This window comes from Asterias rubens, chromosome 15 (genome assembly GCF_902459465.1).
Source record: "Asterias rubens chromosome 15, eAstRub1.3, whole genome shotgun sequence".
Taxonomy (NCBI): domain Eukaryota; kingdom Metazoa; phylum Echinodermata; class Asteroidea; order Forcipulatida; family Asteriidae; genus Asterias; species Asterias rubens.
The window spans coordinates 10815206-10842669 of NC_047076.1; the positions used below are offsets into that span (position 1 = coordinate 10815206).

At 39.4% G+C, this 27464-nt stretch overlaps 1 long non-coding RNA gene across 2 annotated transcripts in view; it reads left to right on the forward strand.

The window, feature by feature from the left end:
• Positions 1-1392: 1392 nt before the first annotated feature.
• LOC117300233 overlaps positions 1393-27464 on the forward strand; it is a 44424-nt gene continuing 18352 nt past the window's right edge. Inside the window, exons 1-2 of one of the 2 annotated variants that reach the window (XR_004520151.1) lie at positions 1393-1504; positions 21448-21521. This is a non-coding gene — a long non-coding RNA (uncharacterized LOC117300233). Of the gene's footprint in view, positions 1505-6803; positions 7150-21447; positions 21522-27464 lie in introns of those variants that run through there. The other variant, XR_004520150.1, reaches the window with a different exon arrangement.

Sequence of the window (27464 nt, forward strand, 5' to 3'; positions counted from 1 at the left end):
AGCCAAATCCGTTGACCCCCACCTTATCACTGTCTGCATGGTCCTCTCGTGGACAGGCTCTTAAGACTATAGCTGGAAATAATATGATTTGGTATTGAAAAGATTTAGAGATAGTTTCATTCTTGTCAAACCCCAGAGCATTTAAAATGTACATTTCTCATAGCAATTGGTCTTACCCTAGAAAAAAAAAGTAATTTGAAACTTCAATGGATCTACCACTATATGAACGAGAAGGCCTTCGCGTTCACTTCTTCGTCAGTTGATTTTGTTTTTGTCGAATCCATTTTGCATTTAAAGACACTGGATACTATTGGTTATTACTCAAAATAAGTATAAGCATACAGACTTTTACTTGGTTACGAGAGAATGGGGAGCTGTTGATAGCATAACACATTGTGAGAAACGGCTCCCTCTGAAGTGACGTAGTTTTTTTTAGAAAGATCTAACTTCTCACTCAATAATAGTAAAAGACTTCAGGCCTGAAGCCCTATTTTATTAGGTATCTGAAAGCGCACAAATTTGTGCAACAATGGCGTTATTTCATTTGTCTGAATAGTCCAATTCGATTAAAATGTACACAGATTTGTAATTTTAATTCTAATATGTTGGTATACACCATGTGAGGTTAATACTGGTCTTTGACATATTACTACCAATCGTATCCAGTACCTTTAAACTGCAACGCCACGTGAGTTGTTTTCCCTTTTTCTTCTGTACGTTGTGGTGGACTTACACTTCAATCATTCAATTGTAATGAAATGTTGATTAAAGATTACGGAACCCGACCATCGGACTTTAAGAGATAAATGTGAACGTTATTACGTTACCTTGTGGGTTCCCGTGGGATCTCGCGGGTTTGTAGCGGTTTCTCGCGTGGTTTGATTGGGGAACTTAGAGGCTATGACATATCGAAGCCCTTGATGCCATCATAGGCCCTTTTCGAATCCACTTCAGGCTCCGTCCTCTCGTCTAAAGCGCTGAGCACGTACGGAAAACACGCACAATAATGTCAAATAAACCGTGTGGGGCCAAGCTAGCCTGAGCTGAATCTGGAGCCGAAGCCGTGGTTTCGAAAAGGGCCATATTCGCGCACAACCGATTGCTCATTTGCCTGTTTTGCTCAAACATTTTACTGAACATCAGTTGGTTTCGGCAATGGGCTGTACTGCGACGTAGGACAAATTGCGAGAAGTTAAGACTTTCTGACCTTTAGACATTATAAGTTAGTCTAATAGATGAAAACGAGAACTTAATGATAGCACTTAAAGAGCTGAGAAAAACTGCATGAGCTTTCGTAGCAACTTCTTCATCAGATACTTTTATACGAAATGGTGATCTTTACTTGTTGATTTACACTGACTTGGCCCCCTATTTATTATCCACAGACCAGAACATCAAGTGGACGACATTTGAATGGTTTGTGGAATTTGAATGGCTAGTGGAATTTGAACCAATTTGAATTTGGGCCTACGCTGAAAACGACAAATGACAAATTGAACTAGGGGTAAGAACACATTTTGACTTCGAATCCACCTTCCTAATTTTCTTACCAAGTTCTTTCTTTTCAAAACAACAAAACAGTTGACGTCTCTACCTTTACCCGATAGCTAGAGACAGCTCTATCAGCCCGAGAGTTTAGAAGCGGGTACCGCAACGATTTAATATGTATATGTATATAACATTTGCATTGAAAATAAACAATAATAGTTGTTTTTTCCCTATAACCGATATGTGTAAGCAGTGTATTCTCGCTACTTTAAGGTGTTCTGGTCAAAACAAATCACAGGCATACTTCTCGTTGGAATTCGAACCCATGCACGAAATTTGGCCAATTCTAGCGCAGATGACTTACCAACGAGACCACCGAGATTGCCCGGTAGCTAGAGGCAGTTCGAATCCTATATTTTAGCAGTGGTAAACGCAAAGAGTTTATAGACGTGTTATTTACATCCGGAATTAAGAGTGTTATTGATTTCACTCTTCTAAATAAAACCACTTGTCGATCCATCATGCAGGCTTCATATAAACCGTACACAAATCTCTAAATCACATGAGAAGGAGTTGTCATTACAAACATGGCAAGAGGTATCCATTAAACATTGACATCAATCTGCGCTTCCAAATAACGTTGGAAATTACTGCTCTGAAGTAATTAGCGCCCTCCATCGACGATGCCTGCAATTCCATTAAAGGCCTATTTTTCAATTTTAAATGTTGACTTTCAATTTGAAGAAATGTTAACTCTTGATTTGTTACTCTTAAAGGGAAGGTTTACGCTTAGCCCTTAATATGACTGGCAATACAAATAATTTGGTTATCTGCCTACAGCAGCATCATTATTTTGAGTAATGTGGTTATGTAAAAAGATAACAGTTTCAATGCCATAAAAGGCACTGTACCGCAAGGTCATTTATCCGCTGGATTTGTACAACATAGACGTGTCCGCTGTCTCTAAAAGGAAAGTTTCCCATTAACTTATACGAACACGAGCCTTGTGTCCGTCGTATGAGAAATAATATTGTTGGACACACCAGACCACACCCTTGCGAATATTCATGGGCCTGCCCCTGGAATTGTATACAAATATTGAGTGGCTCAGAGTGAAATGGGAGGAATTTTACCGAGCGATAATATTCCTTCAATTCCACGAATTAAAGCCACTAAATATTTGTTTTATATAACTGACATGTAGATCCTTGTCATTTGATATATTTTAAAAGTGTAACATGAAAAATCACAAAAATTACTGACAACCAAAAATCATATAGCGCCGCGTAGCGGCAACAATGCACAAATCGGATCACAACCTTTTGCACAGGTGCAGTTTCTTTGTTTTGGCAGCGGCGCGGCGGCGCTGTACTGCTAAAAAAACATTGGGAACAAGGATGATCACTGTTGAATGGGAAATGCTATTCCCCATGGGCGAATAGGTATTTTTGATCGCCGGTAATGATGGGAGTATTAGTGAATGTCACGTGAAGTAAGTTCCACCAATCAAATGACAAGGATCTGTATGTCAGTTATATAATAACAAATAATAGAACCTCTGGAATACTGTGGGATTGCTACCAGTTATAGTTTATCCGTTGGTGTCCTATATTATGACTTATATATCGTGATAAACATTGCCAGTTGTCAAAGGGTAGGGTTTTATTGTAGGTTCAATATAATTCGCAACATTAAAACGTTCCATATAAGCAGGTCCCGATGCTCTTAAAATGCAACAGTAAGTAAATCCGGATATAGCTGAATGCTCATTTTGCGACCGGATCAATTTGGTTTGATTTATGACCATGTTGATTGGACAATGCTTTGAATCCTTTACGTCATAGTGACGCACACGGATGGAATTACGAGGCCAAAGCGTGTGACCATTCAACCATCACTGGGAACTATGTTGTGGCGACAGTTGATTCGATAATGGAAGGTAAATGGAACATTGAATTGCGACTTTCAATCACGCCCATTAATTAAATTGTTTTGGTAATGAAACTTTTGACCTTTAAAGGGACCATTTAAAATAAATTAAACATACACAGTGGAAGTCTCAAGCGCACTTTGAACTTTTTAAACAGTTGCTCTCTTTAAACTTTATCAAACGAGTCATTGTATTCCCCATATCAATTTATGTTAAATTAACCATTTCAGTGGTTACCCCGTAAGCTGGCACAAAGTCACCGAAAGATTATAAAACGTTGTTTTTTGTGCTTTTCGAAATACGTGACCACCAACTTGTAAGGGTTGTGCAGTATAGCATGCATTAAAGAGGATTCCATCGTTTCAACAAAGGGTATATCATGCCTTTAAGGTTCCCGACGATGAAACAAAACAACCCAAAGTAAAACAAACAAAAAAACGAAAAAAATTATCCTCGATCATTAGCCTAGTAGCCTAGATCTGCAAATATTTCCTGCCTAAATACATACAGATTAGGAACTGACATACAATACTGACTGCGTATCGCACCAATATTCATTAACCTTAATTGCTGTCGAAGGGGCTGGCAACACGGCGGGGCATGCTAACCCCGACATCGAGTATACGGAAAGTGGGGAGGAGAGATGAGGGGGGGGGGGATGTGAAAAATCACCGCCAAAGAACCCCCAGAATATTGACCAATATCAGAAACATCTCGTGATCATACTGTGCAATGACGATTTACCCTGTGGTATTAAACCGGTTTGTTATAATCCGCACTACATTTAGTCCCTCACGTTCCTTGGGGTTTCTTTGAACAATAAACACTGATGAGAGATTTCCGGACGCTTGTTTCTTCTTTAAACTCTTCTTATAAAACACAATCTGAAGCAATGGTGGGGCTATATATATCTAAATCAAGTCAATATTCTTTGAGCGTACCAATTACAAGTCGATGACGTATCTAAGGTGAATTCTGTTCTCTCAACTTTGTTCTTTTTATAAGATTCACTCTGCGAGCTTTGATAGAGCGGAGTAATTTAATACAGCGCACGGGCACTGCATTAAGACGAGTTTGAAATTGGCAAAATCCACCGTAGCTATTTGGAGGACTTTTTTAAAGAAAGCTTTGTAGTGGGGGTCTAAAAGAGCTCCCCGTTCAATGTTTTTTAAACGGTTAATAAGGCTTGCAGTTATTCAATTTCTGTTGATTTGCAGTATTGTAATTGTTTTTTTACTTGTGGAGAAAGCTTGTATGACTTGTTTTATGTGATGTGGACTGTATACTTTTTACAGCATACCGATTTACGTTTTGAATAAGTGTGATTGTTTGTACTTGACAAACGGTTTTATTAATGACGAGAATGAAACATTAGTGTTTACTCCTAAACCATCGGCTTGTTTTCTCAGTATTTTTGACTCACTGTTTCAAATATTTCTATGATAACTTTTTGACAAAATACTCATTTGGAGAGGAAAAAGGAAGTTAACATCTTCCGTTTTACTTTTTTACTGACATATTCGAGTAAAAAGCATTGGTTTAAACAAAATATAAAATTAAATGTAAGCATAGTTTAAGCTATTTTGTATAAATTTATCAAGTACAAACTTGAAAACTGGAGACTTCCATTTGCAATTAAATGAAAATCTTGCAAATACTGTTAAAGAAGGAAATATTCGGCTTGGTTCGTATTAGAAATATGGACGTCTTAAACCTACTTCTTAATATTGCCTACACACGTTTCACATTCTGGGTTCTTGTAGAATATCAAATGATCAGGTACAATCGTCATTTATGCTCATGGCAATCTTTTTATTGCGAATGGCATACAAAACAACAGCGCATGTTGAAAAACAAATCAAGTTGTAAAAGGCTCTCGTGGCACTCTGTGCGTGGTCTCGTCTCCAAGTCGCTTGCAAGCCACGAAGGCCTCGACAAAAAAGAAGAAGAAGCGGATGTTACAGTTTGACGTGGCGTCCGTCGACTAGCGGTTTAGAGCATTCACCGGACTCAACTTTGGTGTTTCTGAGATTCGAGTCCCAGTCGTGACACTTGTGTCGATGAACAAGATAAGTAATAATTTTTTGCTGCGTTTAAAAGCATACAAGACACACACCCGGACTGACGATCAAGATTTACGTTTTGCTGTTTTGAAGAAACAAAAATGAAAGGCTTTCTCGTTCATATTTTTGTTTACTAAGGAAGGTTACGGGAGGTGAAGGAATTGAGAGAGGTGGGGTTAAGTTGCGTTAAAAGGAAGCTTCTTTAGACAGAGTTAAAGCCATTGGACACTTTCGGTAAACGGTATTGTCCAAGGCCCACACTTCGTGTATCACAACTTATATAAAATAACAAACCTGTGAAAATTTAAGCTCAATCGGTCATCGGAGTCGGGAGAAAACAATGGGAAAACCCACCCTTGTTTCCGCACGTTTCGCCGTGTCATGACATGTGTTTAAAATAAATCCGTAATTCTCGCTATCGAGAATTGATATTGTTTTAATGTTTTCTCAAAAAGTAAAGCATTTCATGGATTAATATTTCAAGATAAGTCTTTCACCATTACCTTCTGTAAACCATGTCAATTATTTGTAAATCTGTGAACTTTTTATTTTTTGTCTGTACCGAAAGTGTATAATGGCTTTAATCGAAACAAGTAATTTGGATTCGAGAGGCCCCTCAATTGTATTGCGTTACAAACCTTTCTCAAGTATTTCAACACAGGGATATTTCTCTTTAGGATTTGTACTGCATGTATGTTTAACGAGTGAATAAGATAAACGTCAAGTATCCTTAGGTAATTACACATTCTGCACTTTGTCTGTAAGTAATATTTTGTTAAGAGCCATTTTTCCATTTATATCCTCGTCATGCGTCATCATTTCTATGTACTGTACGTTTAACTCCTACCTCAGACAATAAGTCAGCCAATTGTCCCCGTCGTTCATTCCACTCAGCTAATACGTATATGTCATCGGGCAGCCTTAAACGTGAGATGTGTGCCCAGAGAACAGAAAATCACTCTCCCGATAGCTAGTTAAAAACACCCGATGACCTCTATGTCTAACACGTCATTTGCATATTTAATGACTAGTTAAAACTGTTCCGATAGCGTTTCATTAAAAACAACCGAGGACCTCTGACACGTCATTTGCATATTTATGACGCGTGGCTTAGGATTGAAATGCGTCCCATATCGAGTTAAAAAAAACAACCAATAACCTTTGACATAATATTTGCATATTAATGACGCGTAGCTGAGGAGTGAAACGCGTTCCTCCTGAGGCGAGGTTCTGCGTTTCCACTGGAGATTGATGTCGTACATTGTTCAAAGAAGTTCATTATCATTAAACCAGCAGTGGACATTCTACTTTGCAACGTCTTCGGCTCGTTGTCTAACAAGGATAAGCTTTGGGTTAATAGTGATTCGTTTTGTGATGCACACTGTCACCTAGCCCATCAATGGATTGCCCCACACATGTTCTTTTTGTGTTTCTCGGGGAGGAGGTGATGGGCTCGTTATTTTGTCTCATGGATTTGACTTCTGATTTCAGCCTGAAGTAGTCAGTTCAGGTTTCGTATACGTCGTGTGGATATACGGGGTTTAAGTTACGCACATGACGGCGTTGCTCACATGTGGCGGAGGGTGTTTTACGGACTTCGAGTGTGTTCGATCTACATTCTAAAGGGTCGGTTGTCTTAGCTTGCACTGTAGGAGGGGGAAGGTATAGGTAAGTTGTCTCGCTCGGACATTGGAAATAAATGAGGGTTTTATTGGAGTACTTCCTTTTGTATATGATTATGGCTTCTTGACCATGGTGTCATGTTCGTACATCGTCAGGGACAAGGTGTTTAGTACTTTGTTGAACGTAAAGTCACAGTACAGTGTTAACATTCACACAAACAGAATATGCTTTACGCATGTCTGCTTAGCAGAAATGAGCAGAAATTGGGTTTCTTTTGAGGCAGGATGCAAGACACAAATTTAACATGTGGCATTGTTGTTTGGCTGGTAACCATACTGCGGTAAGGGTAAATTCTTGTGCGTAGCTACTTTTTTAAGCTTAAAAAACAGCTTTATAAAATTGGGCCCTGGTAGAAATGTACGCTGGAGATCATGTATGCTTGAAATAATAGTCTAGTCAATCTATGCAGAACAATATGACTTGACCTGGACACAGCTGCAACATAAATCATTTCTGTTGCAATAAGGTCAAACCACAGATTGACTAGACAAATAATTGATGTAGGGTGAGGGGTAGGATGTACTGCTGGTTATAGGAAAGAGGAGCAATGCAATTTGTACCTACTAACATAGTTTTCGGTGAATATTTTTACGTTCTATTGAAACTTGAAATTTTGACAAAGGGTCGAAGATTAAGAAACGCAATACTACAAACATTGACGACCAGTCAAGCTGAGCCAACATGGCGAGTCAGGTTTACACTGTGGTTTCTTTCCTGCCTTGCACCTTTATGGACCCTGGTTCGAATCCCGGACTGGAGTATTGCATGTGTATTGGTTTTCAGTCCCTACATGACTGCTAGGGCTTTCCCTTTGTGGTTTTCCTTACACCACTACAACTGAAAGTTGTCATTGTCTTCTTAAAAAGGTTTTGCTCTAGGATTCAGATTTGGACTTAGAACACAACATAGTGGAGTGTCGAGGCCGAGCGGTCTAGTTCACTGGACCCGAGCTCTCTTGTTGTCAGCTGCAGAGTGTGGGTTCAAATCCCGGCCATGACATTGTGCCCTTGATCAATGCACTTAACCGTAACTGCTTCCTGGAAAGTTTGGAAGGTAGTGCCCTCTGCTCTACCCACCCAAAGAGACGATACCCACGATATCCCTGCCTTTGCATCAATACGGACTGCGAAGGTGTTCATAGGCCCAAAGTAATTTTTTTGTTTACAATAAGTATGAACATAAATTATGAATAACATGTAACATATCCAGCTTTATATGAATGTATCGAGGAAGCGTGTGACTTCAAAATGGATGTCAAATCATGTTGATCGAACAGATAGTTAAAGCTTTCGGTCAGGGCCGGAAATCCCTGCGTGCGAGAAACCAAGCTTAAGTGATTCTCTTGTCTGGTAAAGAATGTATGCCGGAAAATCTGTGTTTTGCACGGCACGATGGGGTCGACGGGCTGAGCGTTCATGATATAGATCCTTGTTCATGCTTTACACTGGCAAACGTTTCCTTGAATGTTTTGAAATTGTCCTATGAGGTCAAATTGGTTGCTTTTATTTTTGAGGCTTGGTGATCCGAAACTCTTCTTTTTTTGCCTTTTTGGTGACAGTGTGGGAGGATAATTTGTTAAAAAGAAATACGTTGCTTTAGATCGGCCGAGTTGGTCTACAGAAAGCGTTTGTAATCGTTTGTTATAAAATGTATATGGTTAGAAAGATCTTTTAAAAGTAGAATACAATGATCCACACAAGTTTACCTCGAAATTACGTGGTTTTCCTTCTACTTTACGAACTAACCCGGTCGGCCATTTATTGGAGTAAACAAATTGACTCCCACAAATGGCCGACTGTGTTTGTCGACGAGGTAAAAAGAAAACAACGCAATTTCGAGTAATCTTTGTGTGGATCATTATATTCTACTTTTAAAGGCACCTGGAAGTAGATTTTGTTTTCTTCAAACATTATAGTATATGTTCCTGAACAATACAATCATTTTTTGAGTAATTGTTTTTGACGATTTAGGCCTATATGTTTAAAAAATTAAATAAAGTTGTGTGGCGGTGACTCCGCCTACCCATTTTGTGACGTCAATCGAGGAAGACTTTGCCTCGATCGAACATCGAACACACGTACGTGCAAGTACATTCAAGTCTAAGTCGTGAGTTTTGTTCTTGCATTTTTCCGGCAATGTCGACCGGGTGTATTGCTCCTGGATGCAGCAAAACAACTAAAGATGGTGTCAGTTTGCCAAGTTGTCCGGTCCGACGTCTTTTCCAGCGCTGTGCGGCCAACACTTCGAGCCGTCGTGCTTCGAGAATCCGGAATTCACAGCACATTTTGACATAAAGAGAAAAGTTCTTTTCTAAAACATGACGCCATCCCAATAGTTTTTCCAGCTAGTGGAGAAGTCGAAGAAGGTACCTGAAAGACGTAACGAACCTAAAGGAGCAATTGCCTAACGTGAACAAAATCAGGTATTGTTTCAACTTTGAGGACATGTTTTTAGCTTGCGCCAAGCGTCACTATGCTGTGTTGGCACTGCAATTCATCGCGCCTCGATTGACGTTACGGGTCGTTTTTTTTTTTTTTTTCCATGTTATTTGTCAATAACATGGAAATTAATTTTTGTAAACCTTAGTTAATTGTTTATTCATATTCCACAAAACACAAATTTTAGTGACAAAAAGCTTTATTTTGACAAAATACCACTTCCAGGTGACTTTCAAACATTTTTCTAATCATATGCATTTGATAACAAACGGTTACAAACGCTTTTCAAAGACCAACTCGACCGATCGAAGGGAACGTGTTCCTCTAATACTTCATAGCATGATTTCAGTATTTTGCTTAACACATGTAGGTTAAACTATATTCCTATTGTCTTAAAGGCTCTGGACACTTTTGGTAATTACTTTAAATGTATAAGCATACAAAGTTACCAGTAAATGAGGGAAGGAGAGCTGTTGATATTATAAAACATTGTGAGAAACGGCTCCCTCTTGAGTAACGCAGTTTTTAAGAAAGATGTGATTGCTCACATCACAAGACATCCCGATGCCCCTTTTCGGCATCTGAAAGCATACACAATTGACAAATTGAGCTCAAATGTCCACTATTTCCATTTTATTTTATACACGTATGTTGAGATACGTCAAGTGAGAAAACTGAGCTATGACAAATTACCAAACGTTTCCAGTGCCTCACTTGTCAGTTCATAATGGCATGCACATTCAAATAATTGGTATCCCAGCCCCAAGTGCGATGTGGGATGTGTGATTCATAATGTCTTGTGATTTGTTGTGAACATGAAACTAATTTAAAGCCATTGGACACTTTCGGTTAACAGTATTGTCCAAGGCCCACACTTCGTGTATCACAACTGCTGTATAAAATAACAAACCTGTGGAAATTTAGGCTCAATCGGTCATCGGAGTCGGGAGAAAATAACGGGAAAACCCACCCTTGTTTCCGCACGTTTCGCCGTGTCATGACATGTGTTTTAAAACAATTCGTAATTCTCGTTATCGAGAATTGACATTGTTTTGATGTTTTCTCAAAAAGGAAAGAATTTCATGGAATAATATTTCAAGAGAAGTCTTTCACCATTACCTTCTGTAAACCCTGTAAGTTATTGGAAATTGTGAACTTTTTTTCTTTTTTTTTTCTTTACCAAAAGTGTCCAATGGCTTTAAACAATAACGTAGAGGTTTACATCATGAGCCCCAATGCCCCCCATATTGCTGTTGGCGACAGCCATGCTTATAGTGCCAGAGTGAGTCTCAAAAAGGCCTATACCCATCTCAGCTTATTTATGTAAATGACAAAGGTGTACAATATTGCTTCATAGTCACCAACAACGACAGAGCATACATGCCCGTGTTCTCTCTTGATGGAGTGGTCTCGGGCTCGTGTGGCCAATGTCTGATCGATGTCAACCACAATTTGAAGCTCAGCTACTCTGAGGAATTCGAGAGTCTAAACTAATCATAAGAATGGCGTCCAGAAGGACTTATACTAGGAGAGTACACTCTGGTGGGAATGCAACTTGTCCTAATTATGGACGTAATATCGGAGATAACAGTTAGAAAACTCCAAGGGGAATTAGCATTATTGCTTATTTTGATGATTTTTTTAACGAAGAACCAGGACTTCACATACTAAAAATTCAACACCGAAATAAGGTTTTGAAAATTGCGGGAAATTAAATCGAAAACTATATCCAGTGAACATCATGAGCTTTGTGCTCTCAGCTTTTAGGCCCCCTTTGTAGGGAAAATTCTCGCAAATTTGTCTCTTTTTAATATTTTTGTTATCAATGGACCTTATTTTAAGATGCTATTTACCAACTTAGCATGACAAGCATTATACTACATAATTGTCTCGACAAAATAACAAATATAACCGGAAGACAACTTTCTCGCTTCGAGATGTCGTCATGCCGAGATAAGATGATGAAATCCTACATTCAGGATGTCGACAAGCTGACATTTCTTTTAATGGAACGACGATAACCTACTTTCATAAAGTCGCATCCGAGATATCATCCCATGCATGAAATGTGGATTCTACGTTAATAATATAATCATCATCTTAGGAGGAGTAAATATCTCAACGAGTCGGATATACCTCAAATGCTCTGTACTTTACACAACTTTTTTGTTTAACCAATTGTAGAAATTTCATAGGTTTCGAATGATTCCTAATATCCAATCACCCTGGGGTATCAATTACATAGTAGAACAGTGATCAGCCAGCCCTTCAGTGGAAGTTTTGAAACTGTGCTCGTTTCTCGTATAGTCTAACAGTACAATGCTCCTGTAACCATCGCTAATAATATTCCCTAGTTGCGAGCTTCTATTTAGGGATCGACTACCTACAGTACGTGATGAACATAATTAACGGATTGTAGTGAGTGCAAGTACACGTCTTCACATCACGTAGCATTGGTGCTCACTGGGTCACTTTGTGTCCAGTGTGGCGTTCACCAGACTACCCACACGACTCTCACGTCACTTTGTGCCCAGTGTGGCGTGCACCAGACTACCCACACGGCGCTCTCTATGTGATATGCTGTAAACACCTATACCTCAAAGCCCTTTTCATACGACAACAATTTAGCAAGGGTCCCTTGCTTATTTTAAAAAAGGTTTCAAAATTGAACTTCAAGTGAAAGGACAACGATGTTTTACTGTCAGTAAAAGACAGCAAATGAGATTGGAGATTGGGGACGTTGGATAGTCCAAACATTGTTATCCGTTCACACAAGTGCTAGCTATGATATTTCACAACCATGCTAAAATTAAGCAAGGGACCCCTGCTTAATTGCTGTTGTGTGAAAGGGTTTTAGTCTCACGTCTCGGTCGATGACTATAAGACCTAGGCCATGGATGGCCAATTCGTGGCTGAGAATGATTAGTGATTTATAATTAGAATATATACAAACATGTTTGATGCCGTTGTCCGATGTAGTATTATTTCTAGCCTGAAAATCTGACGTCACACTTCGAGGCTCGTGAATTACGCCAGAGATTGGCCTCGAGCCAATGTCAAAATCTTTACCGTCACGTGGTATGGATGTACCGTTGATCTCGCATTCATTTTGCAGTCAAAATGTTCGTGTCGTTTACATACAAAACATCATTATACGGATGTACATAATGTACCGTTGTATCAATGATAACCGTTGGTTCTGTAAAACAAATACCTATCTTTATCCCTGTACATGAAGACAGGGGACCAGTCTAGGTGGACGCAAATTTACTTGGAAAATGGTTACTGTTAAGGATGTCGGGAAATAGGTATTCACACGTTGGTTATCTGCTGCCACCTAGCATTACGTGTTTGCATTATTATAGCCTTGTAACGTAAAAAGAGGACCGGCGTCCATGCTAGGATACATTACTATCACAACATCGAACCTTTAGATGATCTTTAGTAGGGAACATTGTGTTTAGGTCTGTCTACCTTAACATCTTGCTTAATTGGTTTTTTTTTCAATGAACTCAAGAGCAAAGTATGACAAGTTTTTTTCTCGTAATTCTGCATATGATTTTCACTTGCTGACGTATAGAGATGCACATTGAATTGTTCTCTTGACCCTTTCACCCCAGCCACCTCTTCCTTTTTTCGCGTAAGATTCGACCCTATCCATAATATTATTGTAAGCTCTCGTGTGTAATTCCAATGCCGATAATTATTGCTCATTCTTTGTATTCTTTGTACGTAAAAACAGGGCTCGATTGCAAAGTTGTTTTTACCTTGGTGTAAAAGGTCGTTACGCCGTGAAGCCTTCGTGCTTAATCAAATCTTGTGTGTACATTTCTCCATTACATTCTTGACAATAACTTTTGAGAATCAAAAACATTTCTCTACATATAAGAATGAACGGATAAAGAAAAAAAACACCGTTACAAAATTATTATAGCAATAACAATGATTTTATATTTGGGGCTGGCATCATTATTTATTCGTATTTTTTTGTATATGCATTTATATTTTTTATTGATTAATTTTTTGTTTACGTATACTTCTTCCTTTTTTCAGTCTTGACCGGGGATCTGTAAACAAGCCCTTTAGGGATATTGACGCAGCTTAACAGGTTGGACGATCTTTTTCCCGAAAAGAGTGCATGTAATCTGGGTTTGTACAAACAAATCTAAATAGTGTGCTTCATGTTGTCTCTGTTGAAATGTTTACTTACAACAAATTGATAGATAGGAATGATTGTTAGTGTATAATGTACGTTTTATGATGATTACACAGAAATGAATGATTGAGGGGTCAATAACGGGTTAATTTACCTCCTTTTTCATATTGATTATAACAAAGTTCTGGATTCTCCACTTAGTTGGTTATAGTGGTCAACCAGTGACCTATACAGTACATATCATGGGCTGATGACGATAACACCCGGCCCACGGTGCACGTTCCTTCCCCGTGCACCAATTTCATCCTACCTGTGGCACTTAGCTACCCGTACTCTCTAACAACATCGACGTGGGCAAAACTAAATCCCAGAGATTGCCAAATGATTTTAGAAAATGCTTTTAAAATCGACATCTGGATTTATTCAAACAAACCAGACGGAACTCGCTTCCTCTTTGGATGGCTCTCGGTTGTTTGGAAGGAACAAAGTTGATGTTTTGAACTCTGCTGGGACACAGTGATAGAAAGGAGGACTTAATGTGTTTATCATTGGATAGCTATGGGGCTGGTGCCATACTCAACGTCATTAAGTGGAACAAATCGAAGAGGTAGATTATTCGACTATTGCTTTGCGTAACCTGATCCTTGGACATGGGCGTAAAATTCTTCAAGTTCTCGCTGTGAAAAATACTTCAGTTATTTGCGCTTTTTATGGTTGATTTTTACTGCTAGACACTGTATTGATTTTGTTCACAACACAGAAGTCATAGTTCCCTTTAACGTGGTGGAAATATTGTGGTCAAACAAGTCACTGATCCCAATTTGCAAAATAGTTTTGCAGTAACTCGGTTGTGCGGCACCTAATTGTAGCCCGAGCCCTAAATGTAGCCAGGCTACATTTACGACTCGGGCTACATTTAGGTGCCGCACACTCGGTTTTCCAAATTAATTGTTAGAATAAAACTTACCTTGTATAACAAGCAATAGAGAGCCGATAATAGTATAACACGTTGTAAGAAACGGCTCCCTCTGAAATAACGTATAGTTTTTGAGAAAGAGGTAGTTTGAAACAACATAAAATGCAAACTAACTATTTAAATACATGCTGTATGAAAATTACCTGTATCAATTTGCTATACTTACAACACAGTGGTCATATAATCATGGGTAATTTATTGGATTTTGACCTAAATGTTCAGCTAATCCGAGGAGTTAGAGTCTCAATCAGTGTTATACGCTTTTAATGAAAATGCGATTTCCCATTTTGGTGAAAGACGGACCTCTGTGTCACTGTCATGCTTTTAAACGGTATGGACAAACGTGTATTATTGATTACTTTGCCATGAAACTCAGACGTAGCAGTCACGTACTGAGACTATCACTTCTAGATCTTGGATATTTATTTATGATTTTTTTGAGAGTAGGAGTGTATAACAACAATAATAATTATTGTGTTTTTGAATTTTTGTTGTACTGCATGGCAGGACTAGATATTGAGCTATCCGAACCTCAATCACAATAGATTCTTTTGTGACCTAAGATGACATACAATGGGGAATATCTCTAACATGCGTTTCATCGACAACACAAGTTGTTTATTTTACACTTCTGTAACAAAATGTAAATGATTTAATTAATTTTTCCATCTGTTAACTATTACGGGTGGATGTATGGTTGTAGATTGTATTGTGCTTTCCTTCTCTCTGAAGGACACAGTCGCGGGTTATAACCAGTCCTTGATTACTTCATGTGGGATCTATATAACTATTCGAGGTCTCTTTCCATTTTGATTAATACTTGTCTTGTGTATGAAAGAAACGGACGCAACGATAAGTTACCTGTGATAACGGGCGTAGGCAATTCATTCGCAAAATTGCGTTTCAAGACATCTGAGTAAAGAAAGTTTGACCAGTTTTTTTCCTGCCATTCGGGGGTCACGATATGAGGTTTTAACATTCTGCATGGGAATTGGAATAAAGAAGGTATACTATTTGAGTGAACAATTTGATTCAACCTCGAAAATATATTTCCAAACATGTCCATTTGATAACCAAACTGTTTTGTAGCCATAGCGTATCCATCCAAAGCTATGGTGTGTCTTGGCCAAGCGTTTAAGATCACTGGAATCAAAGCCTTTGGTATTTCTGATCAAGAGAGTGTGTGTTCGAGTCCCAGTCGTGACACCTGTGTCACTTAACGACACTTAACCTTTGCTTCGTCCTTTGGATGAGACGTAAGGCCCTAAGTCCCGTGTGATGTGTAACACAGTCACGTTAAATAACCCATTGCGCTTATCGAAAACCGAAGGGGTTCGCCCCGGTGTTCCTGGTTTGATTGGCTGCATATTGCGCCAGAGCACCTTGTATGTGGTACATGAAGAATATAAGCACAAAGAAGCTGCACCCCTTTAAGCGATCTGGACAATTTCATTCGAACTGATAATATACGTGATTTTAATTTGGATCCAGTAAACATAGTGCAGAATAATCTCGAGTTAGAATTCTCAAGGCTGTAGACTTTGAATGAATTACATGAAACTAATCAGCATATTATTATAAAACAACGTGCTATCTTTGACGGTTTGCCTGAACTTGAATGACCTTGAGTGCGTCTTCAGCAATATTTGAATTATTCTGCTTCAAACCTTACGTTGCACAACAACTCAAAAATGCGTCCCTTCTATTCTTTCTTTTGTCCCTGCGTGCCAGGCTACGTTCTACAATCGATAAACGACTTTGAACCTTGAAACTCACACTTTAAATTATGTTTCTCAAACGTATCCCTTGAAAATAACATGTTACTTTTATAGTCTAGGTGATTGGTGAAAAAAAAATGCTCAGAATGTGATAAAAGCATGAAACTTCCCACAAATGATCATAACAACATTCTCAACATTTTCAGGGGTGGAGCCACTGAGAATTGTATTCAGCATAGCAACGGTTGCTATGTTACATATTTCCCATAGCAACTAACACAAAACATGCCCAAAGGCAATTTGAAAATACAAATGTTAACTTTTTATTCATGTTTATCTTTACCCATCATGTTAACATCAATCTGTAGCAATTGGTAAATACAATAGGCTTAACATGGTTGCTAGGCAACATATTATCCTTAGCGACTAAGTTTTCCATAGCAACCAGCACAACAACTGCCCACAGACAAATTGAACTTAAATTTGTCATTTTCTTTTTTAAAACTTAACCTTACCTATTATGTTAACATCAATCTTGAGCGATTGGCAAATACAGAAGGCTTAACATGTTTGCTAGACAACACATTTTCCTTAGCAGGAACAATTGTTTTTTCAAAACAATTATTATGCATAAGCATTTTAAATATTTTCAAAAAAATTCCTTAGATGCTTACTTCACTCATGATAATTTTTTTTACTATAGATTGCTTCATTACTTTACTAGGCAACATGCACATGTTGGTATCAACCAGTCTAATAGCAGACATCATTCATGAGGAGACCACACCCTCCAATGATGGGTCACTGTTTTGAAGTTATTCAGGCAGCCGGCACTATGTCAACCCTAAGTCAGATTCAAGTCATAACTGCTTATCAGCCCCGTTCGTAAAGTACATTGCTAGTACATTGTCTATGAAGAGGCTGTGTGGTGAGGACTACATCTAGTTTGTCATTTGCTTGGGGACATCAACAGATGACTTTTAACCAAGTATTGGGTCATTGATTTTAAGATAGTGGTTGGTGGGAAACTCTCCGCGAGGCAGAAGTGGCAGCCCCTGACATTGTGGAACCGATCTTGAAGGTTTCCCATGTCTCCTGTACCCAACATGCCCAACAAGCCCACATGTCTTGAACTGAAACTACTTGTGTTGGTGCGTTCATTGTGTACGGCTGACTTGGAGTTGTACGACTCTTAACCACACCTATTGTCAGTCCACTATTAGGAGATATGTGTAACCTTGATAGGAACCATACTGATGCTGCCCAATAATTGAATTGACACAGGTGGATGTCGAAGCTCCATTGAAGGTCTAGTATAGCAGGGGCACAGGTCAGTCTTCCCAAGAGTGCATCATCTCTTAGCAAGCATGTATGTTGCATATTCCCAACCAGCTCCCTGCTCTCTTCTAGTCCAAGGAAAAAAGACACGTACCAAAGTACTGTCATATCAAGGCCTCTGTATCCTCCTGCACTCGTTTCTTCGGTCAACTCAAGATACACAATGCTGATGTTTCTCTCTGCCCCAACGTTGCATCCAGGGAGGGGTTCACCAACTTATAACATACTCGGTTTCTCGCCAACGTCTCAACAACATCAGACGTCTCAAGTGTCACCCTTAGTGTGCCTCATACATTACCATATAACCAACTGGCAGATCGTCAACACCATAATGACACTCAACTCAGTCAACCCGACATTCTTGTCAGTTTTGAGGAAGTCTCTCTCTTCACCAACATACCTACGTGAGAAGCACATTATCGCCAAACAACACTTCAAGCTGATGCCACAATGACTGACCGTACAAGCCTCATTCTTCAAGAAGTCGCCGATATTCTCATCACCTGCGTTTTTTTTATCAAGCTTCCGATTGAGGGACCAGTTGTACGAGCAAACCTATGGGACCGCCATGAGATCGAGCTATCCAAGGTCCTTGTGAATTTGTTCACGGAAGAGCTTGAACTATCGAGAACCAAGATCTTCGCACATCAGACAAGCCTCCCACCAGAATGACCATCACGCAAGCTCCAACGTGATATTCAGTCAAGGCTCAAGTCAAGACTTTCCACACATTACCCAACTTGATTCATGCACCACTTCATACACTCAAGGAAAAGCAAGACACAATACTGTTTTGTACTGCACTCACTGCCTATATGGGAAAGTATTTAACGGGGAGGCTGGTCACCTATCTACATATCTAGAATCAAAGAGCATCAATCACATGGCTTACTGTGACACATAAACAAAATAAGCAACCATCTAGCATTCACAAGAAGAAGATCATCTCATTGACTGGAAGCCAAGATCATTGTTTGCAACACAGTTCCAAAAACACTCCATTATCTTCATCAATGACATTTGCAGCAGCCGCAGACCACGTGCTGATAAACACCAGTGCAAATGAATCCAGCCAGTAGACAACTCCAAAGCATCAACGATCAACAGTCAACCAACAACTTGGGTACTTGGATACTTTCTGCCCAAACGTGTTTTACTTTGCTGTAGCTGCAATACCACTAGCATTCTAGCGTTCCTGAAGACGAGCAGAGCATACTGTTCCAAAGGTCGAGATCACACTGACTCGTTTCGGAGCCAAGCCCTTTTCACACTGCTCTATTCCCTGGGGTCTGCCCCAGGGATTAACGGCCGGTCTTTTCACACTATGGTTGTATTTCCTCAGGCTGCCCTAGTCTGTCTACAGCTGCAAATGGGCAAACCTTGGTGAAAAGACACCCCTGCTGCTCTGTTACAGGAAAAAGCCTTAATATCCCGGGGTATTCTTGAAACATGCAACCAGAACCACATTGAATACAAACACAGTGAAAGTGACATGGGGTCATCGTAGGGTAAAACAAGTCCCGGGGCATCCTGGGGCTGTTTCACACAGGGATAAGATAATTATTCAGTGTGAAGGGGCCAAAGGGCTATACACACACTGTTGTACCCTCAATTTCACTGTTTACTGTTATTTATTATCAAAATGTATTGTTTAACGTGCAAGCAGGAGAAATTGTGATGATGCTTAAAGCGTAGGCCTAAAGGAGACAACATTGTCAGTTGTTAGTTTCTTTTTGATACCTTTGATTAGTACGTAGCAACAATGTTTGGATTCCATGTAGGCTTAAGGTGTAAAATACCATTGCTCTCCTGGTATAAGGTAAACACTTCTTTTCAGTATTAGAATAAATGAGTTCAGTCAAAGTAAAACCTGTGTTCAGAGGCAGTCTTATAGGTGCACTCGGATGGTTGCTATGGTAAATATGTTACTAAGCAACTAAATACTTAAATTTTGGTTTTGTATTAACAATTATGAAAACCTTGAAAATTATTTTCCCTATTAATGATTCACTTCTCTGGACCAAGAGGCAATGTGAAATAGAAGCAACATTCTAACAAACAGTGGATAGACTATTTGTTCTGTTTATCCATTCCCTAGCAACAAAACAATTGTTTCTTTTGTTTTCTGGTGACACTTATAGTATTGTTTGTCTCCTGATGACCCTGATTGTCTTTAAAACATGTCCACTGAGAGCTCTGAATGTTCTGGAACATGGGACCAAGCTTTCCGGGTGCACTAGGGTGGCTAAGCGCCGTTGCTAGGGTAAATACGTTACCTTGCAACTGTTGCCAAGGAAAATGCATTTTCCAATGGCTCAGTATGGGTTCAGTATGGGTTAAGGAATACTTGTGCCAAGTTTCATACTTTTATCACTTTCTGAGCAATTCTTACAGTATTTTGCACCAATCGCCTAGACTATTATAAAATAAACAATGATAACTGTCATTCATTTTTTACTCAAACTAATTTTCATGCAACTCCTGGAATTTTTAAATTTTAACTTGTTATTTAATTTACTAAACAAAGACGCGTCATTTATCAATCTTGTTTAATTTTGACTGAACTCCTAAATCAAATGCATTGTTTAACCACTTTGTACACAACGGCAAGCTCAAGTTATGCCATTCCACATGGCCGAGAGGGGTGTCAATCAACAAAGGTCCCTCAGTGATTGGGGTAGGAGGAGGCAAATCAAATACAAAATGAACCCAAGTGGATGGAAATGCTCACATTAATGCTACCATCGCCTAACAATGATGGTTACCCGCTGGCTGTGGTAATTATATACTGACTGTCGTTGGGTAATTTAAGGAAAGCTTACGAGCTCATGACTTACCTGAGGGAAATTGGGTGGAAAAGATGATTAAGATATGTTATTAGTTTGTGTTGTCCTTTGGGAGCAAACCTTGTGATGAGGTTAACTTATATGTGTAAGTGGATAGAGACTGTCACCCCACAATCATTTGACGACGCTCCTCCCCCTTGAAGCACAAATTCTTAAGTTTTGAATTGATTGGTTTGATGATTGATATCCATATTTTGTGTTAACCTTCCGTTGTAGGGAAAGAGCCAGTTTATATTACCCATTAATTATTTTTTTCCAAAGTGCAATGTCCTATCGCTCAAATTTCTTGATATCGTAGAATGGACCATTCCACAATATAAGAGGGGGTCAAAAATCACCCCCTTATAAAAGCCAACCCCTTTTACAAAGTCACCCCCGTACAAGGTCACACCAGTACAAGGTCACCCCTTACAACGTCACCCCTTACAACGTCACCCCCTTACAAAAATCACCCCGATACAAAGTCACCCCATACAAAGTCACCCCCTTTAACTTGCCCTTTTTTAAGAGTTCTGAGAAGATTGATTGTGTCTTGATTGTTATATTAGTGTATTATACTTTAAAATTTAAGATTCATTGTATAGATAGTTGAACTATAATGCAAGACAGTCTCATACTTGTAATTGTATTCATCTGTGATGAGAACTAGTAACTCTACGGAAATGACCAATGACAAATTTAAATCGAAAGAAGGAATTTACACTGCAATGTTGGAAATACAACAGAAATATCTGTTCAAATACACATAAAAAAGCAAGTTTAAATTTTATTGTCAACCTAAACTTGGTATTGCCTTTTTTCTTTCTTGCAGAAGCAGCTGAACCTGTGGCTGCAGGAAATAAACCCGAGGCATCTTCCAGCTACGTGCTGAACAGCCAGGCTCTGGTATGAAATTTGGGTCATTAGGGAGACACTCAATACATTAATACTCATATTTATTTCTGAGCATTTTTGTTGACCATATATTAAAAAAAAAAAAAAAAAATGTTGTTAAGGTGAAAATACAGAGAGCAGCGTGTAGAGACTGGACAAGGAATAGCAGCTTTTGCTTTATACATGCCCAATGGTTGAGTGGAATAGTCTACATGTACGACTACTTCTACAACTGCTAATAACAATAATGAAATATGAATTATCAAATTCAAACAATGGGAGAGCGAAATTTACAGCCAGCATTCCAGAAACACTGAGGCTTTTCCTCTTTCCTGTTATTATTTTACAGTCAGTTGTATAACGCATCATGCTCAAATTGCGTTTACTGGATGACAAGTCCTTCTGAAATCGAACATTAACCACCACTGAGTTAAGGAGCCATGGGCGTTTACTGTAATCTGATAGATCACGATCATTGATCTCACTCTAGCAATCTGGTCACCGGAGGCACACAGCCGGAGCTATTACAGGGCGTTGTTCCTAACCCAGGGACTTCGGATCACAGCCACTGGCTGCGTGAAACCGTCTCCAGTGTTTGAATGGTTAGCCTCGTCACGGAGTTTCGGAACTGCTAAGCGAATGACTCTGCGAACAGCCGTATTCTGCCCTTACGATCACCATTCTCCGCTTACTGTACAACCGCCGAAATATTGCGCTAGCTGTGTAAGCGGATAATGCCCAGTAATGCGGAGTACGCACGCACACAAGCAAAACTTTCCTGTTAACCCATGCTTCGGGTAAGCGTGGAATTCCCTATTTCCGTAAATGCCGATTATTTGCTTACGCTAAGCAGAGCCATACAATTTGGCCCTGATCGCATCCAGACAACGTGCTTTTGGGTAGTCCCGCATGACAAGGCTGTACGAGGGTTATCGACCTCCGTCACGGCGGAGCGGCTACGGTTGGCAAGCTGCGTAACACGTTTTCTCGGAGTAACCACGTGCGCTGCATTTAAGGGAGGCAATTAACATTGGATGAGTGTTGACGCACCGGCTCCTTCAACTGGTTCAATGAGATGTCCCATCATCTGTTGACTTGATTTAAAGGGTTATCTCTTGTACATTAATGTAACCTCTAAAATGGGATTAGAACCCACGACCTTAGCCTTTCAAGAGTAGATGTCTTACCAACTTGACCACCAAGGTTAGTACCCAGTCTAGAGGCGGTTCAAATCCTTTGTTACAAACATAGTGTGATATACAATTAACCGTCACATAACTGCCCAATGCATATCCCCCCGATTTAAAATACTTGGTATGGTTATAACCCAAAGTGTTTAATGTCATTAGTTTTAAGAGTGATTACCAAAAGTAGACCTTCACTTTAAGAACTTATCACTAATCAACAGTGCAGCTCAGTCGTAAAACCACTCAGCCATCCCGTCACACGATTTTTCTTAAATGCTATAATTCATCAGACGCCTGACATAAAAGTCGCTCTTTAGTTATGTGGCCCCTGGGCTTGTTATTATCGTCAGCTTAATGGAATGGATGACCTGGGTTTTGAAATTAAAGCAAACTTGATGTATGTGAAGCATTGAACAATTCTTAAAGATGGGCTCCAACTCAAATTTAGTTGTGCGACCCTCACTTTAAAGACACAGGGGTGGATTTCACAAAGAGTTAAGATTAGTCTTATCTCGAGTTAGGACGAGTTACTCGTCCTAACTCTAGGACTAAGTTAGTTAGGGCTAGTCCTAACTCTTTGTGTAATCGACCCCTGGACACATTTGTAAGTTGTCCAAGACGTTTGTGAATCCCAACATGAATTTACAAATCTGTGAAAATTTTGACTCGATTGGTCATCGAGGTTGCAAAAGCAAAAACCCCCAAAAACCGCAATGTTGGATAAGTTTGTGTGCTTTCAGATGCATAATAAAAGGCTTCTGGACTGAAGTCTTTTACTACATGAGTGCTAGATTACGTCTTTCTGAAAACCTACGTTACCTCAGAGGGAGCCGTTTCTCACAATGTTTTGTACAATCAACAGCTCTCCATTGCTCGTCATCAAGCAGGTTTTTGTGCTAACAATTAGTTTTAGTTACATATTACCAATAGTGTCCGGTGCCTTTGAAAAAAGGGGCTCTGTCTCAAATTAAATTTTGCGATCACATTTTTCAAAAACTGAGAGTTCTGATGAAAGTGGGGAAACCAGGAAAGTGTTTACCCCACCTTAAAGGTAGAGTCTTAATTTTTTTTATAAATACTCCATAAATAAATGACCAGAATAATTGTGAAACATTGAGAACAACGTTTTCAACATAAATGCTGGCATAATAACATCAGAATGACACACTTTAGTACTTCATGGATTACATACACCGTGGGATAAGAAAGAGGTGGTAACGAGCTGAAAAGGTTCAGATGAAAAGGTTCTCTCGTAACTATCTCGCGAGAATGCTACTCTACGCGAGACTACTGCCCTTAATGAGAGCAGTAGTCTAGTGAGAGCAGCCCGGGCCCCAGTAGTCTCGCGTCGATTAGCCGCCTCGGTTTTACTGCGCCATAAACACCTGTATAGCGGGATGCATGTGGGCTCCCTACAAGTCCTTATTATTTTCTAACCTTGGTTTGCAAAATCTGGCGCTGTATCATCACAACAGCAAAGTCCCTAGTTTTCTGCGGGTTTAACCGTCCGTATGCACGTAATCATCGTTATAACGACGCGCAAGCTTTCATGGTTAATTATATACATTGATAGGGCTATATTTAGCCACATGCTCAGGGTCAATATGCATTCATTAGCACTTCATAAAGACACCAACAAAGAGACGTAAAATTGTCAATTTACTGGGTAGTTAGGCACGATTGATGATAGCGCAATGTCATTGCCGTGTAGTTGAACAACTCCCTAAGCTGATATGATACAGGTATAGAAGCAAAACGAACAGCACACACTTCACTGTTTGACCAATCTACCTGCAATAAAATAGAGTGTTTATTGGAACAAACTGTTACGGTGGTCAAGTATAGGTATTTTATTTTAATGTATGAAATGTAATTGAAATAATTATTGGGGTGGAAGGAGGCAACAGAGAGTTGTTATCCTTGAAAACAAATTAATAATGAAAATTAAACAAATGAATGAATACAAAAACTGTGTGCAAGGAAGTGTTGTTACTAATATTATGCTTAAAACAGTATCAACCTGGATTGGTGGTACACAATACACAGTTAAACGTTAACACAAAAGCAACTACAAAGTCTCCACTTTCTAAGCATATTCTGGGTGAGATGAATATTGGCCAGGCCTAAAGAAACCCAGTTCTGTGTCAATTCTGGCGCGGAAGTTTGTAGAGTGTATTTTTTTACATTTTCTGTTCCTCTGTTATTGTTGCTGAACACCCCTGTCGAGGCGATTAGATAATTCATGATAATAATTTCAGCATTTCTAAAATAGGCAGCATACGATTTTGTTGACACAACAGTTAAGCGCTCCCTGTTGTTATTTCAATACCCTGGAACCGTTAAGTGACTCAATAACGTGTGTACTTTGGGCAAACGATGGATCGATAACATTGACGATGGACAGCTCTTCACCAAACTGTGATTTCCCACAGCGCCTTTGCTGTATACAAATAACGGTCACCAACCGGCTATTTTCTTGAGTTTTTTCCTCATTAAAGCCTTTAAGTTTCAGATTCCCACAAATTTACCGGACAAGTTTAACTTTAGGGACTTTAATCAAGTACTTTCATACCTAAACATATCGAAGGTCAGTGTTGACGTGTCTCTGCGTCTTATAGGATATATTTACGTAACTTCTGTTTTCCATTCAGTAAATTCTTGTAGAGGAGTATTGTTGTAGTTGAGTGCAAATGCGCTTGGTCACGGACACTATGTGAAAATGCTGTGCAAACTGAAGTCAAGGTGCAAGAAAAAAAATGTGTGGTAGACTGTGCCGCGTGTCGTGGTATAACGGTCAAGCGCTTGAGTGTGGGTTCGAGTCACAGTCGTGACACTTGTGTCCTTTAAGCAAGACTCCAAACCATGAAGCTCCGTACTTCGAATGGGACGTAAATCCGTTGGTCACGTGTTTTGTAACGCGCGTACACTAACCTAGTGAACTTGTCGAAAAAAGAACGGGTTCGTCCTGCTGGTGTTCCTGGTTTGATTGGCCGAATATTGCGCCACAACATTCAAACGTAGCACCACATACCTTGCAATAAATACTATCCGGGCATTATTTTGTTAAGGCCATTGCTGAAGGATTGTTTCACCAAAATTAAATACATATTGTAGCTAATGCCAACGTGCTTCCAAAAATTACCACATAGCCAGTCACTGATCCTGTGGACCAAAGGGCTACAGTGTATTTCTACACAGATTATGGATTAGGGACGTACATTCTAAACCAACACGAAGAGTATTCGAATCCGTAAACATGAAAAATCCAGTATGTAAGCCTTGCCAATATGCTTGAAAGAAAATTAGTTATGTAGGTTATGCATTCGTCTACTATTGTTCTTGTATTTGTGAAGTAGAATAATACCACGAACATCCATAAATCTATAATCTTATTAATATTTTAGACTTGACAAATTTGCCTTGAGCTATTTATGCCATATTCAATCTAGTGTGCGATGTTTCCAATATACTTAAGTATATACTGTACTATAGCATCGTTGGTGAGTTGAACGTCAACATCATTAAATGCAGTTATTCCTTTGTTTGGAGAATTGCGTTCGACCGATTTGTGTGGATACTGAAGAAGTTTGCTGTTGGCAAAATGGGGCAACGGGGTAGCGTATTGACGTGTTATTCATGTTGTTGGTACAGTTGGTTGTAACCAGCTCATGCAGCTAAACAAAGTTCAGTTGACCTGGCTTCCAAGTGGTGTTGATACTTAACACAACGGCATGGGCCTAGTATATTAGAGAGGTTTCGCAGAGTCACCGATACTCTTACGTGAACGGATACGTCGTACGTCATCACTTTTTGAGGTCCATGTGACGTATAACCGTTGTACACAAATTAGAATAGTAGCACAACACGGGAATCTGTCGCCATATACGTAAGTAAACAAATATTTTGTCCATGTTTTTGTAGCGGATTGTTATTTTTTAAAGGAACACGTTGCCTTTGGATCGGTCGAGTTGGTCTTTGAAAAGCGTTTGTAACCGTTTGTTATAAAATGCGTATGATTAGAAAGATATTTTAAAAGTAGAATATAATGATCCACACAAGTATCACTCGAAATTGCGTGGTTTTCCTCTTACCTCGTCGACAAACACGGTTGGCCATTTATGGGAGTCAAATTTTTGACTCCCATAAATGGCCGACCGTGTTAGTTCGCAAAGTAAAAGGAAAACCACGCAAGTACAAGGCAAATATGTGTGGATCATTGTATTCTACTTTTAAAACATCTTTCCAACCATATGCATTTTATAACAAACGGTTCACAAACGCTTTTTATAGACCAACTCGTCCGATCCAAGGCAACGTGTTCCTTTAGTGTAGGCCTACCATGTTTTCACCATGTCTATTAGTGGTATCATACATGGATGTAGTTGAACATTTGTTAACCACCATGCTGACGAAACAGAGAAATGGCGATTGTCCATTGGTGCAGCCATTTGGTTATTATAACACCCCTTACAAGTATTCTCCCTGCTCATTGGTTTAGAGCGCGTCACATGACATGTCTTAGTTTTGCTAGACGACGGCCGTGTGATAGTGCGTCGGTTTGCCGTGCGCTAGTCCGAAGACTAGCACATGGCGTGCATTACCCAGACGCCCATTGCGTGTACGAGGATGATAAATTAATAGTCTGTAACCATTTCGGATTGCACGACACTACATGCAGCACAGTACAAGTTTTTTCCAGTCTGTATTCGCGTCGTCCGTGGATTGCAGCATGCAGGTCTGTAACTTAATAATAATAGTACAGTATTAA